The sequence below is a fragment of the Diceros bicornis genome, chromosome 37 (genome assembly GCF_020826845.1).
Source record: "Diceros bicornis minor isolate mBicDic1 chromosome 37, mDicBic1.mat.cur, whole genome shotgun sequence".
NCBI lineage: Eukaryota > Metazoa > Chordata > Mammalia > Perissodactyla > Rhinocerotidae > Diceros > Diceros bicornis.
This window is the reverse complement of record NC_080776.1, coordinates 8263386-8289618: the sequence shown is the minus strand read 5'-3', so window position 1 is coordinate 8289618 and position 26233 is coordinate 8263386. Positions and strand designations below refer to the sequence as shown.

The 26233-nt window shown below is 46.9% G+C and overlaps 1 pseudogene; it reads right to left on the bottom strand.

Moving 5' to 3' along the window:
- Positions 1 to 20417: 20417 nt before the first annotated feature.
- Positions 20418 to 25474, bottom strand: LOC131399242 (potassium-transporting ATPase alpha chain 2-like; annotated as a pseudogene).
- Between the last annotated feature and the right edge of the window lie 759 nt (positions 25475 to 26233).

The window sequence follows — 26233 nt, the reverse complement described above, 5'->3', positions numbered from 1 at the left end:
TCACACACACACATGCACACACACACACAGACAGACATATTCTAATCCTTGAACTCAAAATCCAAAAGCAAGACAGCTCCAAAGACCTTAAATTACGCATACTCTAGACTTCAAACTTTTTCCATGACCATGAATAAGAATGGGTTTGGGGACTGGGGCTGATGCATTTGTCTGGCAGAAGACAGAAAACAGCTGGAAGAGAGTGGCCCTTTCTTTGTTCTGCTTTGAGCCACGGCCAGTGTCCTTTAGATGGTTGAAAAATAATTGCTGGTGGACGACATCTTTCTGGGAGCCCACCACCAACCGCTTGACTCTGCTGCCATTGGTGCCACGCTGATCATTTTTAGGCTCTTGGGGGAGGACATTTTCAAATATTCTTGATGCCATGGAAACCGAGCTCATGCTCCTCATTTCCCTGACATTTCTCCTCTTCCTTAGCCCGCCTGGCGGAGGGTTGTGTACTGTGACTTGGTGAATTTGATTTTCTCATTTTTGAACCAGAGTTTAGAAGTGTTTTCATCCTTTTCTGAGGTTTGGGGTTTCTCTCTCTTTCTGCCTTCCTCACCCCTATAACCCGCACTGTTATTAGGGAAAGAAAATTGGAGACCATGTCCATTTCGAGAACGTGTCCCAGAATAATCGTGCTGTGACACGCGGGGAGCGCAAATGAAAAACAAGAAGCCAAGCTGCAAGGGCTTGTTGGAAACTGGCAAACTTTGCAGCAAAGTTTTTAGCCAGAAAATCCACAGATGGCGGCCATTTCCCACAACACCACTTCCCTCTGCGTCTGGTTAAGAACGGGGCCGCCATTGGTACGATCCGTCTCCTGTAGGGGGATGGTGACCTTCCCCATCAGACCCCAAGACCAAGTTCAGCGCATCCGCTGTTTGCTCCACGTGGCAAATTCTGGAAGCCAGCAGCCTCTGACCACCCTCTCAGTGCTGTGGCCCAGAGAGCCAGGGATCCTTTGGAAACCTGCCAAGGACATTTGTTTTGGAGGATTTTGGCAGTTTAGATTTGGATCAGAAGTGGCTTCAAGACACCTAATTGATTTAAGCATTTTTACTGTACTTTTAGCACCTTCCTCACCTCAATCTTTCAATTTCTCTTAACTGACAATAAAACGTGCTGGAAAGACCTGAATATTTGAGTGCAGGGGCTCTTGGAGTTCCTGGTGAGTGGATATGATGTTACCAAAGGATGCTGACACCAACTGCTGAAGAGCATCTTCTGCAGCTTCTGGGGCCGGCCCAGGATGGGAAAGAAGTGGTAAAGGATGCCTTGGGATGTGGCTTTCCTCTAAGGATGGCGCTAGTGTGCATGACCTCCCCAAGAGCATTCTGGTACTTAGAGGCAATCAGAATTAGCTATTGCAATATTTAAAGGGCTGTCCCCCTTGTGGAAACAGGGAGGAATGGAGAATGGTGGCCATGTTTACAGTCTGCCACAGGGGGCAGATTTTGACTTGATATTCAGAAGCATTTTCTAACAAGTTGGAACTGGCCATCAGTGGGACAGACAGACTTGCCTGCCATGGGCCTGCTCTGGGGGAAGGACTACCTCTCAGGAGATCAGGGGATGGGGCCACCTGACCTCCCAAACCCTTCCAATTCCAAGTGTTTATTTACTGGGAATTTATTTTCAGCAACCCAGAGCAGAATATTTTCATAATTTGAGAATCAGAAGGACCGGAATGATTTCCCAAATCCCTGATAGGCCCAATCTTGACCGCGTCCCCTTCTCCCACTGTCACCCCCTTAATGCTGACTCAGTTTCTCTCTTTCCCTTTCCTCCATAACTACACCTACCAGGCCCATCCACCTGCCTGGGCTCTGGTTGGGGGTAGGGAGCAGAAGGGAAAGGACGAAGCTGCCCCCAAAGACAAAGATTGCTAGGCTCCAAATTTGTATTATAGTCTCTAAAGAATGATGTGTGTTGGAGAGGAAAAAAAAAAACCCAGCATGTGCGTAGTTTTCAAAAAAATTGCACACGTGCAGAGAGTGGAAAAGAAAGAAGCCAACATCCCAACCCGAAGTCAGTTCTAAAGGAGGGGATGTAAATTTGAGCTCCAGGGCTGGAGCCAGGGCAGGAAGTGGGCTTGGCTGCGCCACGGGCACATACTGCATGGAAAACCGCCCTGCGCCCGGCTCCCTGTCTTCCTAATTCCCTTCAGCCTCCAGCCCCTCCTGACCCTGGGAACAATGCAGCTCTGTGCCGAAGGGTTTCCAGCCCGCGCAGCCGAGACTGTGCCTTTTGTGATGGCCTGGGAGAGGAAGAATGGAGAAGCTGGTTTGGGCGTCTGTGTGTGTGAATCATTCAAGTCACATGGCTGGGCCGGCTGCGGCGGCTCCCGGGTCCACACAAGGGCACATGGGGAGCGTGGCCTGAGCCCACGCCTGGAGGCTGGTCAGCCAGCTGCTGGGTGCCCTGCTCCCAACCGCACAGGCAGGGAAAGGCAGGGAAAGGACGGAGAATGGGGTAGTCTGGCACAGCAGGGACCAGGGAGGGCACTCTCACAGTGCAGGCTCTGGTCCCCGGCTGTCTCCCTTCAAATCCCAGATCGGTTGTGGGGCCTGTGTCTGATGTCACTGAGTCAGAGAATTTTTGGTCCGTTACTGAAATCTGCAAGGCCCTGGCTCTTTGTCCCTTGATGCAGGATGGTCATGAATCCCTCAGCTCAGGGGGCTTTCCCCAAGGACTGGACTATGTCCAGAGTATGGAGAAATCACCGTATTCTGGAACAGAGAGGAGATAGCGAGTTGGGCAGGAGCCAGAGGCTGCTCTGTTTCCCAGAACCTTCTAAATCCTGGCTTCAGAGTGAGACACGCTTAAGGGCAGATTGGAGAGCGGTGAGCATCAGGAGAGGAGGAAGATCCGGGCCAGGCAGAACAGCTTGCTGAGGGTGAGGGCAGTCCCCCCTCCCTGTTTCAACCTAGAGAGGGCTCGCACTGTGCGCAGGCAGGGGAATGGGTGCCATGACCCTGGGCGGTCTGAACCAAATCCGCCTGACCGCCCCCAGCCTAGGTGCCTTCTCCCTGGCTCCCTGCAGAGGGCAGTGTGGTACTGCGGGCAGGACGCCGCCTCATCAACTTTTGTTTGCATTCCAGTGCCCTCCTAAGCTTTTCAAACCAAAGCTGCTTAGACACACACAACCTGAGCCCTGCTTGAATGACATGGATTTAGCCTGGTGCTCTGGGTCCCCTTTGCTGAGAGAAGCCCCTCAGTCTTAGATCTACTCAGGGAGCATGCCGACCTTCTGCCTGTTTCCTGGTCCCTACACCTGACCCAAATCCTAAAGGTGGCTGTGTAGATGGGCAGAATTCAGTTGTACACGTGCAGAGCCTTATGATTTTCAAGACACGTTCTCATCTACTCCTCTCAACAGTTCTGAGAGGTGGGTAGGGTGCTCCGTTTTATAGAAGAGGACTGAGCCCCTAAGAGAGGTGGGGTGACAGTGCAGGGTGGTAAGTGACAGCTGAGGCTAGGGAGAGGCAGAGACCAGTGGGGACCCTGGTCCTCTAACCCTTGGTCCGGTGCTCACTCCACCCCTCTGTGCTGCCCCTGAAATTCAACCAACCCCACCCCCAACCCCCAAAGGACCTTCCTCGTCTTTGTGGTTCTGTTTCTCGAAGCGAGAGCTGTGGGGACACCTCTCCTCCCCTCTTGGATTCTTGTGCTGCTCTCTGCTCAGCTGTGTAATCTTGGGCAAGTCATTTCCCCTCTCTGGGGTTTGCCTTCTCCATCAGGAAAATGAGGGTGTTGGATCAGATGGTCTCTGGGATGGCCTGGAACCTAGACCTTTCATGGTTGATGTTTGGGCTGTGTCCCCAGTTACAAGTCAGCTGATGGAACTGAAGAGGAAAACTTTGGAGGGCAGTGGGGTGGAGACGCTATGTGAATTCGAATTGTGAGTCTGTCCAAACTCCTGACATTTCAACTGGTTGTTTCCATGCGGTGGACGCAGCCTTTGCCTCCCAGGGCTTGGGAGGGTCAGATGAAACCACATGGGGTCATCCCTCCTGCTGACAATGATGTGGACACTGGTGATCAGTGAGCACGGATGGCAGTCCCTGACCGTGCCCAGTGAGCCCACACTCAGAAGCTCACCGTCAGATGCTGGAGGAGGCAGCCTGTCTTTCCAGGGTCTCGCTCGTTCTGCTCAGTCTCTCCAGGAGCCATTTACAGCCCCAGCGGTCTGGAGGCAGTGCAAGCTGTCTCTGCTGCTGCCTCAGGAGATCTGCTCTTTTCCAGGAGGTGGACAACAGACAAAGGAAGAGGCAAACTCCCCAAGCCACACCCAAGGTCAAACCTATGAGATACACTTGGGGTGTGTGGTACCGGAGCAGCGGAAGGACGAGAGCAGCTCAGAGAGAGCCTGAAGTCAGAATTCCTTTATAAAGTCGCCAACCACCGTTACTCGAGGACTGAGTCAACCAGGGGATACTATCAACTGTCCCATTTCACAGATGGAGAAATCGAGGCCCAGAGAGGTTGAATAATTTGTCCAAGGTCACACTGCACATGATGGGTAGAGTTAGGATTGCAATCATCCCTATTTATTCCTTTAGGGCTGTGACTACCCAGGATTGGATTATTTTTCCTCTTCTCTGGACCAGAAATTAGGACATACCATCTTAAAAGTATGAATGTGTTTGTGAGGTATCTGAGGAAGAATATCTGCTATCCACATTGTTCCCAGAAATCTGGAGTATTATCTATCTATCATCTGTCTGTCTGTCTGTCTATCTCTATCTATCTATCTATCTATCTATCTATCTATCTATCTATCTATCTATCTATTGTCTATCTATCTATCTATTTATCCATCCATCCATCCATCTATCTATCATTTATCTATTTATCTATCTATCTATTGGTCTCCCACCAAGCAGGAAGTATAGAAAGACCTGGAATTGGTTATGATTCTACATCCATATTCTCACTTCTTCTCTCCCTGCAGAGGAGGGAAGGCTGGTATCTCTGCCATGAGGGAGCCATGAGGGAGCTGGCGAAGGTCAGCGCCTTGTTCAAGGCCCCACAGCTGGTTGGTGACTGGCCTGGGATGAGAACCCAGGTCTCCTGACTCCTGGTCGAGAGTCCTGTTGACCACAACAAGGGCCCCTGGGAAGAGAGCACCGGCTTGGCCAGTGGGACCTGGGGAGCTGGCTTCCTAGCCATAGGGGTCTCTACCTCTGGGTGCTTGAGGTCCTGGGAGGTCCCTGCAAATTGTGCCCTGAGGCCCAGCCCAGCCTCCTGCCAGGACTGGCCCAGGGCACTCACGCACAGGATTCCGGTCCTGCTGCAGGTGCGAGAGGCAGGTTTTGTGGGTTTATCTTGCACTGAAGGCCTGGTGTGGGGAGGCCTGGCTTTCCCCCAGAAACTACAGCCGTGAACCGTGTCTGGGCTAGAGTCAAGCCAGAGTGCGCAGCTTGATGCTCCAGACCAGGGCTGCCCACCCAGCCATTGCTGCGGCCCAGCTGTGCTGAGGCAGCTGGAGACAGGGAGAGCCGTGGGAGGGGGCCTTGGGCGAGGGTTTAATGGCATTGGCACGGGGTTTCATACCACAGACACGGAGAGGCTTAGATTTCTGAGAAACAATTCCACCTGGTCTGGGGGGCTTAAGGGAAGTCTTTCCTGGAGGGAGGGACCTAGACATAATGATTTTTAGAGATCATTTTCTACTTAAATTTTCCCTCCTCTGCCTAGTTTTGCTTTTCTGCTTAAAAATTGCCATGTTTAAATGCCTATAATATACAACTGCAACTATTTACCTTGAGAATAAGTCTACTTTCCAAGATCTTCCCTGCTATTCCCCTTCTCAGGCCTCGATCTTCCTCTTGTTTCTATCTTTCTACCCCTGTTGAACAACTGTGCAATCATAGGTCAGTCCCTCATGCCGCAGGCTGTGGTTCCTAGAGGATGAGATGTCCTTTTGACAGATCTGAGTTCGAATCTTGACAGGCAGGCTCCAGGCAGCTGCGTGAATCTGGGCAAACCACTCAATCTTTCTGAACCTCGATTTATTCCCCCGTAAGATGGGGATAATGATTTCTAATTTACCTATTGTTATGGAGTGCTAAGGAGGATCTCTAAGTTCTTAGGACACAGAGGGTCTCAGAATCTGCTGGAAGGAGGCAGTTTGGTGAGTGAGGAAGAGAGAATCTACTGAAGGCCGAAAAGACAAGATTTCTGAGCTTGATTTTAGTCGCAAAGTAGTTGAGCTTCTGCAACATGACGTGTGAGTCTATAGATGAGCAGATGTGGCGCGGGGCCCTTTGTGGTCAGTGCCTGTCCTGCAATGTGGGCTTGAGTGCGTGGTTGTAAGGGCAGTTGGTGTGGGTGTGCAGGGTGAAGGAGGCATCTGAGAAGGCTCCCCAGAGTTTGGGGTTTGGTATGACTCCAGACCCTTAGGTAGCAGGGGGCTGGAGGACTTCTGCAGTATGTGGGATGGTCTGAGAAAGTACTGGAAAGCTGGAGAACGGAGTCGTATGGCATTCGTCTTTGTGGGAGTAGAGGCAGTGTTTTATGGTCCTTTCAAAGAAGTTCAAGAAGATGGGGGAGGCCGGGAGGTGGAGTGCTTTGAAGCTCCATCTAGAAGGTTTAATTTAGGCTGAAAGAGGCTTTGGCTAACAGCAGAGAATTCAGCCAAGTATGCGGAGAGCGGGCTAAAGGGAGAGGAGGATGGGATGACAGAATTCTACCAGTTTTTGCTTATGAGAGCTCACCCACCTCAGAGAACATCTTAAACTGGCTTATTTGTTTAATCTTTTCATTGCTTTGATGTTCAGAGAGCAGCCCTCAAACCAACATACCAGACTCAACCCAGCCTTGACAAACACTGAGCACCAGATGATCTGTGTCTCGGTGTCGCATCCCCTCTGAGCCCCGCTGCCCAATCGGAAGTCCTGGAGAAGCTGCTCTGGATGTGAGCCCCGGGGGTTGTCAGAGCCCCATGGGTGCGGCAGGGTCGGGGGTAGGCTTCTGGCAGAGCTCAGGCACCCGTTTCTCACCCTCTGCAACATCTGGTGGCCATGACCTTCTCACAGCCTCCTGGAGGAAAGCTGCTATGGAAAGGAGGAGACCAAACGATTAGTGTCTTGTGTTAGCATCCTGTGTCCCTGCATGATCTTCATGATTTCTAAGCAACTCATCCTAAGCCATGTGGGCCTTGTATGAGCTTTGGGGAGAAGCAGATTGGGTGTTATTCATTTAGATTTAACTTGTCTAAAAGGGATTGATTTCTCAATGCCTCTCAGAAGTCCTGTAAGCATTGGAGTCTATTCCCCTATGAGGAGAGACACCCTTCTCTTGTGCCCAGAACTTGAAGGGACTTTCAGTATTGTCACCCCGCTACTGTTTTCTTTCTTATCTGGTGCAATAAGAAGAAGTTTGCCCACCTTAGGGCCCTCGTTTGAGCACTCAGTCTAACTGTACTGGAAGTGAGTCGTGTTCCTGCAGACCCTGCCAGATGGTGATGGTGTAAAGGGCATGAGACTGGAATTAGAGGACCTAGATCCAAGTTCTGCCCTTGTCACAGTGCTCTGAGCTTCAGCTTATGCGTCTGTAGAGTGGAAAAAATAATGCAATCTCCCTCAAAAGTTTGTTGTGAGAATTAAAAGAAATTATGCATGGGAAACGTAAAACAAAGAAAATCATGAGTGTAGGGGAAGCCCTTCAAAACTGTCATTTCTTTCACTCAGGGCCCCACAAGTCTTCAGTATTTTGGGGTTGAGAGTTCTGGTTTTGTTGTTAACAGAGTTGCTGATCAACCGAAGGGCTGGGGTCCTATACTGGGTGAGGATCCAGCCCAGTGCTACCTCTTTGAGAATCTCCAACATTTTCTTGGGTAGACCAAGGAAATACTACTGTGCTCAAGTATACGCTATCTGCAGGTTGAACGTCCACATCCTTTGAATTGGACTACAAGACCAACCAGCGGCACGTGGCCTCCCACCACTTTGGATGGCGCTGAAAGACTTCTCGGTTCCAGGTGCTCGTGGGCAAAGATCCAGGAAATTGTCTGAACCAAAGTCACCTTCCAAGGCCTCCTTTGATCTCCTGTTGGGGGGATTTTTGGTCTTTCCACGCTCCTTCCAATTCTTGCTCATTTACCAGAGTGGGCTCAGTCTTGTCTCCTTCCTACTCTCTTTTTTCTGTTAACGGATGATGATTAAGGTTGATCTGATCTCACAAATGCAACAAAAGAAAAGGAATTCTCAAATACTCTTATCAAAGCAAATGAAAGCAGTTATCAAGTACTCTGGGATATAGTCAAGACATAAGTAGAATGACAATACTCATAATAGTGAGCATGTAGGGGGACAGGTGCTTGTGACTTGGTGGCAATGGAATTTGGTTCAACCCTACTAGAAGGCAATTTGGCATATGTATCAAAAATTAATAAAATATTATATGATAATTTCACATCTAGGAATATATCCTAAAGAAATGATGAGACAAATTCACACAATTGTATATGCAAGATGGGGAGTTTATTACAATGTTCTTATAATGCCCAAAATTGGAAACACAGTAAACATTCAATAATAGGGATTTCTTGAATAGATTATGGAATATCCATAAGATGATACCCTACATAGCCATTTAAAATGGTGACCTGGGTTAGAAGTTATTGATAAAATTGAGAGGAAAAAGAATTACAAAATATGTATCATTCCATTTTTATAAAAACAAAGCATTAATAAGTACATAGAAAAAAATCTGGAATTTATGCACATCTTATGAGAGAGGAAAGAAATTAAGGAGGATTTGAAAAAAATCTTTTCTATTTAATTGAGTTTTGATTTTTTTCCCTCGGTGCATAGATACTGCTTCTTTAATAAAGAAATCACAATATTTTAAGTAGAATCAAGACCATTAACACAGACTTAAAAAGTGCCACTGACATTTTCGTCAGAATCTTGAAGTTTCTACCATTGTTTCTCTTTAGATGAGGTTTGCTTCCCAGGATTCTGGAACCACAAAACACAAATAATTAGTTCTTAAGCAATATTACTGATTAATCTTGTGCTGAATTGCCAATTTGCCAATGATATTATTTTCTGCTATTTTTCGTTGAGTGCATTTCTGCCTTATTTGGGCTGAAGGAAAGCTGAAGAGAGATTCTGAGTCCTGTTTTCATTTTTGCATGACTGTCCTTCCCAACTGCAGCTTTGGAGAGGAAACAAACATTGAAACTCATCAGGGAGGCAGCTGTATGAATCCCCATCAGCTTGGCTAGAAGGAACCACTCTGGATGGGAAGAGCAGAAGCTGGTTTCCCATCCCCTGGAGCCCTCCCAGCCCTGCCACCCGGTCTCCAGTCCCCTAGCTCTCTCTGAGTCCCATTCCTGGAGGGCTTTAGGGACTGGGTTTGGGGCATCTGTAGCATAGTTCTCTCTCCTGAAGAGGGTTTAACTTGTCTGTGAGAAATGAGTTAGCATGCAGAACCTGGAGCTGCGAGACACTTCTCTTCTGAGATCTGGAATCTTCTAGACAGTCTTGAAAGACTTGTTTTTTTGATGGGTAGAGTCTCAAGGCCTAGGATGGGGCATTTTGGTTTCTGGCTTGGTGAGGCGTGTTCTCCAGAGCAGGCAGAGCTATCATGTTAAAAACAGGAGGATGTACTGGTATGGGGTTTCTGGGCTGCTGGGAGAGCAGAGCTCTCCAGAAATCTCGGCCCCACACCACTGTGTGAATCCATAATCGGAGCATTTGTTAAGGTTCTGGGTCTCATTTAGGGCTTGGCCACATGCAGGAGGAGAAGAACAGGATGGGCAGCTCGCTGAGAGGCTGGGGTGAGGATTTGAAGCATTAGGGCAAGTGAGCAGGAAAGCATAGGATAAAGCCAGGGGCCGGGTGCGGTGAACCCCACTGAGTCACGGTCCTCGAAACAGCCAAAGCAGATTGAGTGAGACCCTAGTGAAAGGCTGCTGCTGGTGGTGGATCCCTGACCTTCTGTCTTCACCTGCAGAATAGAATAGAATAAGATACCAAAAAGAAATCCCTGTCTCTAAAAGTCATGAGATCTAATCAATGCCTGGTGGAATTTTCTCTCCTGGAGATTTGTTTTTAAATTTTTCAGAAGGAAAGATTTGCTCTTGGCAGGGCTGGTTTGGTTGTAGCCTTGCAGAGAGGTAGAGGAATCAATGAGAAGACACATGGGGAGGGAACACTAGCTGCCATGTTGGCTGACTGTCACCCCAACTCTCTTCCTCTGCTAGGAGAATTATAGACCTAGACCTCTCTGTGAGTCTAGGTGGGAAGCACGGCTCTGCTCCCCCAGAGGGAGCTCTAACAGTCAGACTCCTATTTTCCTGAGACCCTGGAGGCTAGGCAATATCAGAAGCTCCCACTAGAGGACTTTGAGTCTCGAGAGATTTGACAGAAAGAAGCAGGAACAGTGTAAGACTCATTCTGGTGGTGGTGACCCTCAAAATCCAGGGTCTAGTGGGAGTGACCTAGTGCAGCAGTGGTGGTGTCCCCGGACAAGTGGCAGTAGGAATGGCATCCTAAGCAGATGGTTTCTGAGGTATGAACTTGGCTGTTCTCCCTCGAGAGTGGAATTATCCATCCTTCTTGTTGATTCTTTGAGCTACCCACTGTTCTATTAAATTCCTCTTCTGAGGACGAAATCAACAGAATGACCTTTAGCTCATTTCTATTGCTTGCAACCAAGAACCCTGACTGATATACCCCTGAAGGTCTAAATCTTTTCAGGAACACAACCTCGCATCCTCAAATGAGAATATATCTTAACCCTTTTCTTCCTTCCTCCAGACGTCTTCCTGGGGACACTCATCATTGGAGGCTCTGATTCTATCCTATCTCCCAATTGAAAGGTGGGCTTCAGAGAGGCTAGGTGTTATGAGCCGTGAGACATGAGTTTTAGGATCTCTGGGATTTTCCTGGTGGTAGAGAGTGTCTTATGTAATGCAAATAGGCTAATTTTTTTAAAATTAATTAATTAATGAATTTATTCTTATTGTGAAATTTTTGTTGTACATTATTATTTATCAGTCACCATATAAATGCATCCCTCCACCCCTGTGCCCACCCCCCACCCCCCTAGCCCCTGGTAACCACCAAACAGTTCTATCTGTGCATGTGTTGGTTTATCTTCCACATATGTGTGAAATCATGCCCTGTTTGTCTTTCTCTTTCTGGCTTATTTCACTTAACATAATATTCTCCAGGTCCATCCATGTTGTTGCAAATGGGACGATTTTGTCTTTCTTTATGGCTGAGTAGGATTCCATGGTATATGTATATACCACATCTTCTTTATCCATTCATCAGTCGACGGACACTTGGGTTGCTTCCATGTCTTGGCTATAGTGAATAATGCTGCGATGAACATAGGGGTGCATAAGCCTCTTTGGATTGTTGATTTCAGGCTCGTTGGGTAAATACCCAGTAGTAGGATAGCTGGATCATAAGGTATTTCTATTTTTAATTTTTTGAGGAATCTCAATACTATTTTCCATAGAGGCTGCGCCAGTTTGCATTCCCACCAGCAGTGGATTAGGGTTCCCATTTCTCCACAGCCTCTCCAGCATTTGTTGCTTTTTGTCTTGGTGATTATAGCCATTCTAACGGGTGTAAGGTGATATCTTAGAGTGTAGTTTTGATTTGCATTTCCCTGATGACTAGTGATATTGAGCATCTTTTCATGTGCCTATTGGCCATCTGTATATCTTCTTTGGAGAAGCGTCTGTTCATTTCCTCTGCCCATTTTTTGATTGGGTTGTTTGTTTTTTGTTATTCAGTTGTGTGAGTTCTTTATATATTATGGAGATTAATCCCTTGTCAGATATACGGTTTGCAAATATTTTTTCCCAGCTGGTGGGTTCCCTATTCATTTTGATCCTGGTTTCGCACACAGGCTAATCTTAAGTTGTCACCACCACTAACCAAACAGGGATTTATAGAAGTGGGCCATGAGTCACTCAGAGTCCTAGACTGCACCCAGTAGAAAGATGATTCAACCAGAGAGATACATCAGCTCTACTTCCTCGAATAATACCATTTTACACTTGTGCCCAGCCTTTCGATTTTCAGATCTTTGTTTAGTCTGCTCTTTCATCGGATCTGGTAGACAGGTAGGCGTGGAACAGTAGTTGCTATTAACCTTCCTGAGACTCAGCTGATTCATCTACATATCGGGACTAAGTGGGAGAGGCCAGGTTTATATTAAGCTCTTTCCTTTATTCTGTAGAACTTGAACACGGTCAATACAAGGGCAGACATACACTGTATCTGCCAAGCTAGAAATCTGAGCAAAATTACACTGGAAAAAATTAAATGGATATGCTTTCTTGAAAGGTAGCGCCCTCAACTATCTCGGCTCAAGAGAGGGAAGAGAGAATATCCATAACTGACTCCACAGCACGGCTGTAGCTCCTGCTTCCTTCTTCTTTCTTTCCTCCTTTCCTCCAGGTCTGTTCACAAACCTGCTCCCCAGTAGACTGTGTCCTTGGCTGTCTTCCTCCCCATTGTAGCCCCAGAACCTAGAACAATTCTTGACAGTTTGTTATTGAACAAAATACTTGGGCTTAGTTTTCCTTCTTCCTGCCCCTGATTGAGGAGTGGATGACCTTGGCATTGGGACAGAAGGACATGAAAGGCAACATGGAGGATGGAAAAATCATGCCTTTGGATCAGACAGGCCTTGGTTAACAGCCTAGATTTGCTTCTTACTCACCGTGTGACTTTGAACAAGTGACTTAGTGTGTAGCTGGAGCTTTTGTGGTCGCAAATGACAGAATCCCAATTCAAACTGCCTTAAGCATCTCAGGGAATGTACTGGATCATGCTCCTAGGAACGATGAGGTGGAGCATGCATCAGGAATGTCTGGTTCAAGGGGATCAACACTCTCACTAGTCTGCTTCTTTTGTTTGGTTTTTGTTTTTGGTGGTTTGGTCTAAAAGGCATCCTCAATGGTCTGATAGCTTGTCCACTTACACGACTCCCATATCTGAGCCTTCTTTCACTGTTCCCTCTGCATTATGCTGTTGTCTGTCACCTCTCTCTGTCCTGCGGCTATCAGGGGATCTCAAAGGACCTGGGTCCTTGTGATGCCGAGCCGAGAACCATAGGACAGAGAGAGATGGCATTCCCTGAGATTTGTCTAAATTCTTCCTACCATCTTGCCTTTTTTCTTCCCTTTTCTGCACTCAAAGCATACTATTCTACCTGGGCCAGTTCCTGGTGCCCTGACAGGAGAGTTGAGCTTGATTTTTAATGTGGTGATTGGAAACAGAGATGGGGTGGAAAGTTAGGGAAGAGGGAGGCGGCTGATTTGGGAAAAGCAGCCCATTCTGCTGGGCCAGCTTGCTGGCTGGGGCGGTATCTGAGGCTGGGATCTGGACACAAGTCTGTCTCCCATCCAGATTCCTGCAACAGGAACAAAGCGACCTGGGCCTTGTCTCTCCAAGTCCCCTACGCAAGCATTTTCCGTCAAGTTTTGTAATGCGAGAGCTTCTCTGGAGGCCGGGGCCTTCATGCTTAGCTGCAAGTTGTTGAGACGCCGTTTCCAATCTTTTTAGCAAGTGGATTGGCTGCCGGATTGACAGCCTTGGAAACCGGACTCTTCTGTCTGTCCCACAAACAGGTATCGCCTTCGAGCGGCAAGCGGAGGCAGAACACGGTGTCCAAGGCCGACTCTGATTTTCCACGGTTTGGGGTGGGTGCAAGAGGGTGAGGGAACTTTTGGAGAGCCCAGAGACATGATGTCTGCAGGCAAAAATTAATAATGATTGTGAAAAATCAGCCACCTGCATTAACTTTCCCCTTAATAAGATGTTTGTCAAGTTAAGTAGCTGAAAAATGATCTTTGAAATGATTTCGGTTCTAACTCGTTCATCACTCTGAGGCTGCCCTCCAAGGATGGAGTTGATGAAAAACAAAAGCTGTATTCAGGCCATAAGTAATAGAGACAGAAGAGCTCATGCTCATGAGCCCAACCCTTACTCCTCCTTCCCGTCATGCACTGGAAAATCTGGTGAATTTGGTGCTAGAATTTCAAATGGATTGTCTTAATTACTCCTTATAGCAAGGAGAAAGACTATAGCAACAAAAGTAGCTATGGTTTATTAAGTGCCTACTATGTGCCGGAGGTTTTATATGTGTAATCTCTAGTCCCCAAAATAATCTTGTGAAGGAGGTGTTATTACCCTCATTTATAGGTGAAGAGTCTGAACACTGAGTATACGAGAAGTTGTCACCAGCCCAAGTTTACTTGACTCAGAAATGTTGAGGCTGGGATCCAGGTGGTTCATTCTGACTCCAAGTCAAGAATTCTCTCTACCACGCAGCTCTGGGCAGACTCTTGCGTTCCCATCCTCCCCAGATCCAAGTAGGACCACGGAGGAGAGATGCCCACTGCTCACCCAGCTCTCGGCCCCTTCACTGCACAATTCCTGGCCAGAACCCGTTGTTTTGGTCTACTACATGGCTGGGAGAAGGAGTGAATTAACTTGTCTCCCAGACCTAGGAAAGGTAAGGGTGGTTGGGAAGAGGGATGAGATGGGAAGGACCAGGGGTTGAGTTGGGAGGTGACAAGTTAGCTGTGTTGGTTTATAGAACTGTTTACAGATGTTTCTCAAGGTAAGGGGAATGTTTACTTTGCCATTCCCGTGTTCTCAGAGATGACTAAGGCCTGGTCTAGGAAAATCTTTAAAAAAAATTTATAGGTATTAAAAGTTTCTGATTTCTCTGGCAAAGACTGATTGACAGGGGCCTAGTCAGACCCACCCACTATCTTGGTTGTAAGAGAAAAGCATTTCAGAACTACTCAGTTGCCCTTCTACCCAACACGGGTGGTCTTGGTGTCCCCAAAGAATTTTGGGGAAATTTCCTTTTACAGGCTCAACATGGCTGAGAGGAGTCAAAGAGCCTTGGGAGACATCGAAATGTGAAGCCGTTAGCCAGAAAGATGTCCTGGGCCAGGAGCTCAGAGACAGCGACTGGAAATGGTTCCATATCTAGAATCGGGGGGGAGCTTTACCACAAGGAGACAAACTCCTCAATGCTTGCTGATGGTCTCTTCTCCTGGGTCACCACGGCCCCCATCTGGCTTGCATCCAGCTCCCCCATATGGCCCTGCCTGCCGCTTTCTCAACACCAACCCCTGCATTCTGTTCTATGTCTAGTCCTATTTCCCAGCCCCAGATGTCCCATTTCACTAGCCTCAGATGACCACAGTCCCCTTAGGTAGTGGTGATAGAGAGAGTAGATTCAGAGACAGTAAAACAAGAATAATACTCCCCAGAGGGTGCAGTCTATACCAGGCACTACGCAAGGTGCTTTGCCCACATTAACGCTAATCCTCTGCAGAGAATATCCATTTTACTAAGATTCAGAGAGGTTAAGTGACTTGCTCAGGATCACACAGCTAGCAACAGAGTCAGACTCCAAATTTAGGCCTGACAGACTTCAGAACCCACAGCAAAGAGGACAGAGAAAAAGCAGTCTTTCTAGTCATGAACACCAACATCGCTGCTTGGTCGTTCCTGTGCTTGGTGTGCTCTGCAGGATTCCAAGTGCTGGGTGTTGTTAGCCCCAGATGGGGAAGCGAAAGCATAGGGAGGTTGAGTGAAATATCTCCAGTCCCAAACAGGTCAACAGATGAACCTGAAACAGCCTGTGGGTGGTCCATTAATTTATGACCTCTTTGCAAAAACCGCCAAGAGAGTCAACTAATTGCGGGAAAAATATCTACTCAGGGAAACACATCAGTCAAACTGATAAAGATGTCAAACCTCAAGACGCATGTCTGTCTAGTGGGCCAAGTGGTGAGAAATGTGGGTGGGTGGTGTCTCAGGACGCTGGCCAGGGTGACGTTCATTTTCATAGGATCACAGAATCCAGAGTTGGGAGGGATCTGGAAGGTCAGATGGTCTGGCCCTCTACTGCATCCCTGATAAGTGGTTTCCCAGCCTCTTCCCAGATACACTCATTTCCAGGGGATATGAATTCCGCTTCTGGACATTTCTGATTTCCTGGATGTTGGATCAATAGAAGTAGAACTTCAATACTCTCAGCCTGAGATGTTATGAGTGCAGCTGAGGTCACCATAAGAGGCAGACACAGTGGGAATGCTGAAGGGTCCAGCCACTTTGGGAAACGGTTTGGCCATTTCTTATAAAGTTAAATACGTGCTTACCATAACGGCCTGGCAATCCCGCTCCTAGATATTTACCCAAAGACACTGTATGTCCACACTGAAAGTGGTAGGCAAATACTTCATTTGTAATCATCAAAAACTGGAAACAACCCAAACATCGACAACAACAGTCCATTGATTGGCAGTTGGATAAACGAACTGTGGTGTGCCCATATCTGGAATCCTACCAGTGCAGCAAGAAGAAAGAACATACGAACATACAACATCATGGCTAAATCTTAGGTGCCTCATCTAAGGGAAAGAAACCAGACTCAAAGGGCTGCGTATGTTATGATTTCATTTATATGCCCTTCTGGAAGAGGCAGCAAACAGAATGCATATTTATAGGGATAAAGTAGATTGGTGGTTGCCAAGGGTTAGAGGTGGAAGCAAGGTATTGACTACAAAGAGGCATGAGGGAATGTTTCGGGTGAAGGGAGTGCTCTGTATCTTGATTGTGGGGGCGATTTTGCAACTGTATGCACTTGTGAAAATTTATTAAATTGTATATTTTAAGGGGTAAATTTTAAATCTGACTTTAGAAAAATATAAAAAAAGGTGCAGACACGAAATCTGATAGTTGGATGGCCTCCGTCTGTGTAGCTGCAAAATTTTGGTCCTCATGTTACTGATGGTAAAGAGAGGGCCCCTCCACTCCTCTGGAAATCTACAAGGGCTGCCTCACAGGGTGCCTGAATCCATGCAGACACTGCTGGAACCTGGGACGCTGCCTCTTCTGGGCCAGCAATTCTGATGTTCCGGCAGCTCTGTCCCAGGCTCTGTCTCTGCAGATGCATGTGGTCTGTAGCCCGCGTCAAGGCCTTTCCACCCCAGGCCACTGATGTGCTCCCTGCTGCTCCAAGCTACTTGATCATCATTCTTTTTCTGCCAAGACAGCAATAGTTTCCTTTTCTTGGTGGTCTACTCCGTTGTGGTTCTCTCTGAAGAATCGCTCGAGTCCTTAGATGTCGTGGCTCTTTCAGTGTTCACACAAGGCCCTTTGCTTTCTACGCACGTGTCACCAGAGTGCCTGGGACTGGGGCAGATTTAAAGCAGGGCCACCACCTCGCTGTTCCAGAACCTTCACTCTCACCCTAGACGCCCAGACCTGGGGGCTCATCCAGCTCTCTGATGGTTTTCTGCCCCCATTGCAGATTCTCCTTTGCTTCTCCCCTTGAAATTTGACTTCTCTTGGCATGTTCTACCCCCAAACCCTAAATTCACCATGCCAGTTTCTATGTCTGAACCCCAAGTTTGGCCATGGTTCAGTTTCTTTCCCCAGGACATTCCAACATCCCATGCACATCAGTGCTGTAAATAAATTTGGGGGTTGAGGAAGCTGGGAGAGTACATAACTTCAGATGTTTGAAAGAGCTCAATTCTATTTTTGGTCTAAAACCCTTTTCCATAATGAAGATGTTTTTGCCTTCTAGAAGCTTCTGTCTATGGTTCCTATTCCTCTCCTCTACCACAGAGTCAAGGAAATCTTATGCCTCTTCTAGGAGATGGGTCTTCAGCTATTTGAGGGCAACAATCGTGTCTTCCTGGAATCTTTTATCCAGGCTGCCTTAGCAAGATGCCACATCTGCTGGGGAGAATGCATCTGGAGTCCTGAATTGAGATGCAGATCCTGCATGTAAGAAGGACATAGAAAAAAGAGAGGGAGAGGTGGTCAGAAGGGAACAAGAAGAGGTTCCCACACCACGTTGCAGCCCTGGACCCATGCCATGCTCTGGACCCCACCATCCTCTGGACCCACCCCATGCTCTGGACCCACACCACTCTTTGGACCTGACTTTCCTTCTCATGCAGAAACGTCTAGAGAAACAACCTGTCACTACCATGTCATTATCGAGCAAAATAACTCCTTCCCATCAGGGAATCCGGAGTGAAATGATCCTGCCCACGAAGGTTCTCTGTGAAGTGATGGGCATGTTTTTGAATAAATTATTTCTATTTTTTGGCCCGAAAGTGGATTCAGCATCTCCTAGGAGTATCAGCTTGGGCTGGATTCTGTGTAGAAGCCCAGAGGGAGGAAAAGTTCTGGTTTTAATGGAAGAAACACCCCAGACACGTGGGGAAAAGACCTGAAAACAAAAACAGAAAAGCATAATGTACCCAGCCCTCCTCAAATGCATGGGAGTTGGCACTGCATGTGGTTCTGGTGCTCAATCAAGGTTGAAACATAACCCAAACATTGGCGAGTTCGTGGGCCGACTCCCTACATTTCTGGAATGGTCTTACTGAGAATTAGAAATACAATTTATCGACCAGAATTCCCTCTCGCCTTTACCACAGAGGCTGCCTCTTCTGTCTTGTATTGGACCAGACCCACCACATTCTGAGCACAGATGGAGACCCCCTTTCCTCTCTCTCCGGAACTCTTTCTGGGGAGGGCCCCGTATTTACTTGGAAGAAATATTTTGAGTCACCATGGGTGGAGGGGAACACCCAAGGGTATGCTCAAGTAACAAAAGATGCCTTCGGAGCTCCTGTGTGCAGGACGAGGAGGGGAATTTTTGTTTCTCCTCTTCCTGACAGAAGAATGAGGAGATAACAAAGGAGAAAGAGATGAGGGGGGTGCCAGAGACCTTGGGGACAATCCTGACTCCTGAAAGTTTTAATGTAAGTTATTAAAATCACCAAATGCTGGTGGGACTGGACTTAGGATTGAGTGTGCTAGAGAAGGGACTAAATATTATGCTAAACTTGAGTAGTAGGGGCCAGAGACTGCGGCAGGGATGCAGGAACTGAAAGTTTGAGCCTGAGTTACATTCGTTTCCTTGTTTATTTCTCCTGTTGGACTTGAACTCCTTCCTTGGGCGGCTCCACCTTTGCATGTCCAGTGCCTGGCACACTGCCTAAAACAGAAGGCCCTCAGTCAACGTTGTTTAAAAGAAAGGAGGTTGGAAAGATAGGCAGTTAAATCTTCTAATTTTGCAAGTCATAAAGGGTAAAAGATAATTGAGAATGTTCCAGAATCGTCAAAGTCCCAATATTGACTTGTAAAGTCTTCTGATTCATTCAAAGGAAAATGGGATCAGTTACACTTTTCTTTAAGTGTGGCCCCCTTATCTTGACACTGCTTCTTCTTTAGGTCTGGCCCAGATGCACCTCCTCCTTAAAGCCTCTTCTGTGCCCCTAACTGGGCATCATGGTACGTGGTCTAGAATCGCGGAAAATTAGAATTGGGGAGGGACGCCAGAAGTCGCTTACAGATAGCCTGATCCCTGGACCTTTCTTATGTCACTTAATACTTTCTATCTTTGTTTTATAAAATGTCTTTTACTTTAAAACGAGGTCTCTCTGGGCCTGTCAACATAGCTGTGTGGTCCACACATGAATAAACCTAAGTCAAAGCATAAAACATGATTGGCATAATGTCAGGGCTGGAAAATGCTTTGCAAATGTTTTACAAGAAATAGATATTACTATTTCAAACCACAATGGCTTCCTGGTAAATGAAAGACCCTTTTGTTCAGTTGAGCCCGTGGAGATAGGATATGCAAAGTGGACTTGGAGTTCAGTTTTGGAGCGAGAGTTGGAGGAAGCCAAACTGGTGTTCTAGTGGTAGGAATGAAGGGCAGTCTGGGAGGGAGGAGAAGAGGTGAGATGGAATGAGGTAATACAAAAATGGCCTAGTGAGATAGCCAGAGGTGGGGGTGAGAAGTGACATGGCAGGACACACCATGGCAATATCCAAGAGTCAAAATGGCAGATATCCATGTTCCTATGATCTAACCCTGCCCCTACCTCCGTTTCCTGCAAACCTTGAGGTGAATTTTTGAGCTAAATGATCAATTTCCCCAAGAAGCCACAGAAATCTTGGGGAGGACATTGGATCTTCAATACGACGTAGAGTAGAGGTTTGAGGAATCCTATCTAGAGCGACGACCCCACCAGATATCTGGGGTCCACGAGACTATCTAATATCATGGAAACCTATGTAAATACAAATAGGTTTTTCTTCCCTACATCATCACTTTGAAATTCTTGTACCTGTATTTTGAAGCGGGAGACGGACATAGAGATGAAAATCACACATAAACAGTCAAATCTCAGCTATAAAGTACAAAACATCAATTGGGTGCCTTTCATGGAGTTTTAGTCTTTCTTTGGTATAAATTTTGATGGTATCATTTTTGCACAAGAGATCTCAAGATCGTCACCAATGTGAAGTTGGGAGACTTGGGTAAAAATATAGTGTTAGCAATACATTATCCCCACAGCTTCCACAGTAAAGTCTGGCTTTTCACATGCCATTATACACCCAAAGATGAGTGGCGTGTGGCATGCACACAGACCAATCCTGAGCCAGGAGCATAGTGAAATTCAGGGCTGTGACATTTTCAAGGTCATAGGAGAGGATTAATGCTTTGGTAAGCTATGAGGCAATTCCTACCCAGATGCCTTTATTTTAGAAAAGACCTTGCTGAAAGATAAAATTTCTCCAAGTTTTCCTTATGATCAGATATGCTATTTGCTGCATCAAAATGCCAATGAGAGTGGCTGTGTAGCCTGTCCACACTAGGTATTTCTTCTGATACTTTGTCCATTCTTTTCCACAGCTGTCTTCCCAGTCATTCATGCTGTCTTTTCCCCATTGTCCCTGAGGTTAATAAGAGTGCTTGGTCCAAATACCCACTGTGCATAAATAGTGACATAAACAACAAAAGATCCCAGGGCTTGCACGAGGCCAATGTGCAGGCAGGCGTACATGGCAAGTGGCTTGTTCACCAGTCTGTCCATCTTCTTGTGGTGAGGCTTCTGGTTCATAATGTTACTTTCAGCTTTCTCATAAGATAAGGCAATGAGGGAATTATGTCTGTGCCCAAGTTGATGAACAAGATGGGAATGATGCCAATGGGCAGGGCGAGCCCAACAGTAATGTAAATCAAAAAAGGACAAAGCTCAGCAATGTTCTAGGTCAGAGTGTAAGCATATCCTTCTTTAGGTTGTCAAAGATTAGGCGGCCTTCCTCTACCTGGGACTAGAGAACCAAAGATGTCATTGTCATTCAGTAAGACTGTGAGGCCTGCATTTTAGGCTGCATCAGAACCTGCTACCCCCATGGCAATCCCAATATCTGCCTTCTTTAGAGCTGGAGAATCATTAACTCCATCCACTGTCACAACAACAACTGCAACGTGTCTTTGACAGCCCACCATGATGATCAGCTTCTGCTGGGGAGATGTCTGAGCAAAGATGATTTCTGAGTGGTTGGTTCAGGCCTCATCCAGGTGCTCCTGACTTATGTCCTTCAGCTCCATACTGGTCACCATGGCAACTTTAGCAGCCTACTTGTTAACTTCCTCCATAGCAGTGTTGAGGCATTTTTCAATGTCTTCCACTTTCTCATTGTTGGCTGAAATGATGCCTACACTCTTGGCAATAGCTTTGGCCATGAATGGACAACACCTCTAGCCATAACAACTTTGATCCCAGCACTCTGGCACAGTGGACTGAAGGGTACCGATCACCAACAAGAGCTCACAAAAGAGAAGTTGGAGGTGGAAAAGGTGATGGTATCTATCAAATGAATAGGTTTCTGGAAACTTGATTGCTTGCAGGTAGAGATGAGAGAAACCCAGAATGTGGCTCCCACAGGTCACCTAGCTCCATGCACGCTCTGTGAAAGGCCTTAGCTGTGCCCTTGTCCAGAGGCTGCTCTAGGACATTGATAATGATGGTGCTGCACTTTTCTAAGATCTTCTTGGGCCCCCTTCATCATCATGAGGAAGCATTTGTCATTGGGGTCCATCCGTCTCATGCATGGGGAGCTGAAATTTGTTGGTAGAATCAAAAGGGACTTCAGGCACTTTGCAGTTTCATTTCGTAATTTGCATCACATCACTCAAAATGACCTCTGAGAATTTCCAAGGGCAGTTTCCGAGGCATCTCCAACCACAACTTTCTTGATGATGGGAATACTTCCCTGTGCTGGTTTGAACTCAACTTGGTTACACAGTGTTATTATCTTGAGTAAGGAGGCTCAGATTCCAGAGCTTCAGGAGAAGAGTTGGTGTGTCTGCTCTTCATGTGTGTCAGCCACTTAGATCTGATTGCCTAACCACATGCGGGCCCTGTTGTGAGTTCGAGAGTCAATGTTTTCAGAGCAAATGGTAGCGGTGGGACTGAAGGTTGCCACAATTTCCAGGTTCTTCACCAGGCCATCCATTTTTCTTCTTCTCAGCCACTCATTTTTCTGTCATTAATGGAGTGTCAGTGACAATGACCAGGAGACCCTCAGGTACATGGGCCACAGTGATGCCACTAAGGAAGGTGGCGGAGTCCAAGACTTACTTTATGGACACTGTGATGATGAAGAAAAGGATGCTGCTGAGGCAGCCACTCCTGCCACAGTACAAAGTGCTCAATCTCAATGGCAAGGGGTGCCTTCTCACTTCCAGTTCCTGAAGCCAGTGAGGCAATCTGCCCAGTGATGGTGCCGTTGCCTGTGTTGGAGACTGTGCCAGTTGCTGTGCCTTTTACATACATTGTAGAAGACAAGCCAATGCTCTTTGTTTCAAGGGGATTGCCATGAGTAAAGTCACAGGAGCAGGACTGGGGCTCAGACTTCCCAGTGAGAGATCAGATATCTACCCTACCTCCCTGAGAAGTCAGTCACCTGAGAGCCATAGGAATTTGGTCTCCTCCCTTAGTTTCCACTATGTCTCAGAGCATCAATTGCTCCGAAGGGATCATGTTCTCCTTTGCATCTCAGATGACAAGAGCTCGGAGAGGAATCATTTACTGAGTGTGACCATGATGTTGGTGATTTTCACCTCTTGGTAATAAGCAAAGATCCCCACAAGCAGAACAAGCACAGAACCCAAATACACACTGTCTAGGGATGCAGACTTATCATTGGTCACTGGATCCCAGATGCAACCCAGCACAGGACAGCTGAGTCCACAGGAGGATGGAGAACCTTGAACCGTCTGTTGAGGAATTTGATGATCTCTGATGTTTCTTTGAGAGGCCTGAGGGTGCTGGGGCTGTCCTGAGCCGGGAGCTCTGTGTTTCTCCTGCTGGAGTGACTCGTATGTCATTTGGACCATGGTTCTCCGCCAATTCCTTATTGTTCAATTTCTGATCCCTCAGGTTAACTCTTTCTTGTCTTCCTCTTTCTAGTGATTCTTTGAGTTCCAAGCAGTCATTCTTTGGGCCCCTGTACTTCGTGCCACCCCCTTTGGGTGTTTTCTCTATGTCTCATGTCCACTGAGCTCCGCAGAGTAAATTTTTGGCATTGTCTTGCCCGTGATGCTGTTGACATGAGTGCTGGCGGACTGAAGCTGGTTACAGGGTCCTGCACCATAGGAGGCCACAGTTCCAAGGTGTGAGCCATACTAAGGACCTGGAACCCAGGGGTCCAGCTGCGGGAGCTTGAGGTGGGGGAGCTGAAGGGCAGTCTCAGCCTGGACCCTGTGCTGGCATCTGGCTGCCCAGTGAGTTCAGTGCCTGCTCCAAGCTTTCTATCTTATTTCTGTTCATTTTTTATCTACTCTACCAGATTGAAAGTCTCCCGAGGACAGAGCCTGTGTTTGTTTCATCACTGTATTCTCATTACATGGGAATTCAAAATACATATTTCTTGAGTGACTAAATGACCTCACAATTTGGGGCCTGTGGGTTTGTGGCCGTCACTTGGCAAAGCAATGTAGCCACTGACTGGAAGAGATAAAGCCTGCAAGTGTGGTGTGGGCTTCACAAAGTGAGGAGCTTGAACCAGGTCAGCGGTTCTCAAGTGGAGCCCCTGAAAATCCTTGCAGGGAATGAGGCACGCAAGTCCGTCCGAGCCTCAGTTTCTGCATCTGAAAAGTCAGGATGAAAGTAGGGGAATGACAGTGCTTACCTCTTGGGGTTGTTAAGATTAAATGAGATAATGCATATGGTACACTTAGAACTATTCCTGGTGCTTACCAAGCACTCAAATTTAGTTATTAACATTAATATTACAATAAGTAATCACAATAAAAAAGTAATGCATCATAGAGACTGTAGCTCTGTTTCCTTCTATTTGTCAACTATTAACTGCCTACGATGCATGAGACACTGTGGAGGAGGAAAAACATTTGCCTGATTGTGACTTAGCAATTCAAGGTGGTCAACCACCAGCATTATCATCACTGTCCCTGCAGACGGGGTGCTCATGACAGCTCGTGCTGACATTCTTGGTAGTTATTGACTTTGGAAGGTTCACAGAGTGGTCTTTCAGCCATATTTTCAGGAGAAATAAATATACGCATCACCCTTTATGGAGCTCTTTGAAGGAGGAGAACTCATCTTACTCATCTCGTTATCCTGTGTATATGGAACAGGGCTTGACACACAGGGGGTGCTAAATACACTTACTGAATGAATGAAAGAATCCTATTCATGGAAACATTTACATTGGACATTGGTTCAAAATAATCCAGAATCAGTGGTGGTTTAGCAGTGATGGAACTGAATCCAAGAGCTTCCTTAGAGACCTTTCCATACTCAGAAGTTCCCACTATGTTATGGAGAATTCTGTAACCCAAGACCCTGTCCCCACTGGAAACCACTCGAGATTTGGATCTAGCAGCTGCATCCACAGTGAGGGGAGAGTTAACCCCCAGACTTATCCTAATGAAAAGTCATTCAAACTGGGATTTGGAGGGATACAGTCTGATGTAACCCTCATCATCTTCATCAGCAGTGTCATGATCAATTTTAAGAGTCGAGCTGATGTGGCTTATCAAGGGACCTTAGATGTTATGACACCACGGCCTGGCTTGATCCCCTTGGCCAAAGCAAAGAGTTGGGTGGGTAGCTTGGCTCCCTCAACAGCCTGCCTGGGCCACTCTGGTGGTATGTGTCAGGGCAGCAAGAATGCATTGCCTAAGCTAGGAACGTGGACTGTCTCTTAGGGCTGGAGGAGGAGGGGAATGGAGGGAGGGAGCGCTGATTCTGATGGTGGAACAAGAGAACAGATTGTCCAGAAGGACATGTAAACAGTCCTTGGCTCCTGCTTGCCTGCTGTTATCCACGGTTACTCATAGTCAGTCTATGTTGGGTATTGTTCTGGGGCAGAGAAAGCCAAATCTGGAGCAGGTGACAGGGCACATTCCAGATCTAGCGTGCAGAGGTGTAAACTTGGCCTTGGAATGAAGTGGGTATGGCCGGGGATGCCATGACTCTAAGGGAGGCCCCTACACTTAATCTTTGGAAAGAGGTCTACTCACCCCAGGGATATCTTCAGAGCTCATCTTCTCCGAGAGACATCCTGATTTGAGGGAAGAACACCAGAAGTCCTGTCTTCTCCCCATCCTAACCTTTCACCATCTGGGCAAAAAAGGACCACCAATAATCTCATTCCTGTTTCTTTGGTGGTTGCTAATTAATTTTAGCATATGAAACATTTTTAATAAGAATAGGTTCACCTCACTGCATTGGAATTTGAGCTTGGAAGGCAGAGCCTTAGGGCTTTGAAGTTTTTTGTAGAAAAGACAGTGCTGTAGGGGCTCCTCTGTTACCCAGCACCCTTCCCACTGGAGAAAACTAAACTACCTCTCCAGGTGACTCATCTCACAGGTGATAAAGTGGCTGCGGTCGAAGCCTCTGGCGCAGTGGGCTCGAAAGTATGAAGAATATGTTATTTTCCCTCTTTGCTCAGCCATCCTCACCTTCTGACATTCTTAGAATATCCCAGGCTTTTTCCTGCCTAGTGACTTCACTTCCCTGGTCTTTGCATGACTGGCTCTTTTTCATTCTTCATATTCCTGCTGAAGGGCAGCTTGTCAGATGCTTGACCACTTAATATCTAAAATAGGTTCTTCAGCTCTACCTCCCCTCCAAAATGCGCTAGGACAGCCCTCTAGTTCTTTCCTTTATGGTCCTCTTCACAACTCTCATTCATCTATGCGTTATTCACTTGTTCATTGTCTTCAGAGTGTGAGCTGTATTTTGGGGGCACAGGACAGACCTGGCATACTTAAAATATCTAAGTCTCTATCATGTATGCTTTAGTACTTTGGTAAGTTCTGGGGATATGAGTTGGACACAGTCTCTTAATGCTTAAGGTCTAGCTGGGAAGAGAGAAAA